This window comes from Fopius arisanus, unplaced genomic scaffold (assembly GCF_000806365.1).
Source record: "Fopius arisanus strain USDA-PBARC FA_bdor unplaced genomic scaffold, ASM80636v1 scaffold00089, whole genome shotgun sequence".
NCBI lineage: Eukaryota > Metazoa > Arthropoda > Insecta > Hymenoptera > Braconidae > Fopius > Fopius arisanus.
The window spans coordinates 166,071-167,944 of record NW_011887828.1 but is presented as its reverse complement, the minus strand read 5'-3'; the positions used below and the strand labels follow the sequence as shown (position 1 = coordinate 167,944).

Sequence of the window (1,874 nt, the reverse complement as noted above, 5' to 3'; positions counted from 1 at the left end):
CATTGAAAGAAACTGAATATATCGTTCAACACAACTGTATTTTTTTAAAAAACTTCTTTGGGTGGGATAGTGAAACGAAAAATTTTCATGAAAATAGGAGCAAAAGTGACGTAATCAGCGTGCGAGAAGCCTTCGCCCATCTCCACACTTTCACACCCACGCCCACTCTTTCTGTCTTTCTCTCTCTTTCTCATTCTGTCTTTCTCTCTCTCTCTCTGCCAGAGTGCATCACGAATTTTGCTCAACCATGATGGCCCTGTAACGGTTGTCATATCAATCATTTTCAACATCGAACCAGTAATTACACAATCAGAATGGAGAAGCCGATTCAAAGTTCAATAGTTTTTTGTGTTCATGTTGATAACATCAGAAGCCATATTTCTCAATAAGCAATTAATCAATAGCAATTAACATGAAAATGTCTACAGGGTCATATTAGAGATGATATTAATTATTGCACATTATCATTATGTAATTTTTAAAAAATCTGAAAAATTACTAGGGCAGTTTTTTGTTTAAAACTATTATTTGCCTTTGTTCGGGGGCAGACACATTAAGTTACAAATATTTATCATTTAAAACAAAGATAACTTGAAGATACGATGTTGTTTTGCAATTTTTCCAGATTATTTTAGAGAATATTCGGATCATAAAAATAAGGAAGCACAGAGATACACGGAAACGCCTGCAAATAAAATACACTAATGCCTAAAATCACAAACAGCTTACAACGCGGAAACTATTAACCAGTTTCCCAAATATATAAAGACAAGTAGAAATCTCCTGTTCATTGGTCCGCTAACGACGTCGTCATGAAATTTTTCATCGTTTTCTTTCTGATATTCTGTGCTTTTGCCATGGGAGAACGTAAGTTTTACTGGGACCTAATTATTCTCGCTGATTTAATCTTTTTTTTTTTGTTGGCAGAATCTCCGTATAATTGTATGAGATGCGAGGACGATAAACTTTGCATCGCAAGATTGAAATGTTCTTGGGGATGGCCGGCCTGTCAATACGCTTATGCCAGATCTTGTTGCACCTGTTCCCTCGACCCCAAATACAAAAAAAATGGTTAATCTTGTCATGATTAAAAGAAGGTATTGGCAGTGTAACAGTCTATGAAATAAATGATCGAATTCAATTAATTAAGTTTGTCGGATTTCGCCTATTGAGAATGTTTACGGAATCAATCACCATTTTGGTAAATAAAAGTGAGTTCTATATTTATCGAATAGCGTTGATAGCCGCCATAATGGAACATGTGACTATTTCGCAATATTTTCTTCCTAAATTAAATCGATATTTCCACTTATAATATCCAGCCACATATTGAGTAATTATCATACATCAATCAATTCATAAATGGCATCCTTTTCTGTGTTTCCCAGTATAAATTTGAATGATTTCTTGATATTGAGAAGCATCGGTCGATAATCACATAAAAATAAAATTCGGGGAACCACAGAGTTTAAGGGTCTTCTATACCAGGGCTGGGCAAACTCTGCTCTGAGAGCAAGTCGTGCTCCCGACCTCTATTAGTGCATAACAAAGGGTAGACGAAAGCCCATTGTATCGGGTGATGGGCCTTTATGACCCAGATTGTAAAGGCCCTTCTCCTCCGCTGAGATCAACCGAAGTGGGGGTGACGCTTAAGAAAAGGAAAAGAGGAGAAATGAGATGTGGCAAGAATTTATCCTCCGGAAGGGTAAAACTTATCGCGCATCTGATTATTTTTTAATGCACACATGAAAAAAAATTGAAATTTTTCTGATCGACTTATTGCGCTGCTTTTCCTTTACTTGAGTCTCATTTCTCCTCTTTTCCTTTTCTTAAGCGTCACCCCCACTTCGGTTGATCTCAGCGGAGGAGAAGGG

The 1,874-nt window shown here is 36.8% G+C and overlaps 1 long non-coding RNA gene across 4 annotated transcripts; it reads left to right on the top strand.

Moving 5' to 3' along the window:
• Window positions 1-206: 206 nt before the first annotated feature.
• Window positions 207-1,227, top strand: LOC105270495 (uncharacterized). 4 transcript variants are annotated; one of them, XR_892543.1, is made up of 3 exons: window positions 207-333; window positions 626-867; window positions 928-1,227. It is a non-coding gene; the product is annotated as an uncharacterized lncRNA (long non-coding RNA). The 4 variants fall into 4 exon arrangements; XR_892541.1 differs by having other exon boundaries at window positions 207-471; XR_892542.1 differs by having other exon boundaries at window positions 213-297.
• Window positions 1,228-1,874: the final 647 nt, after the last annotated feature.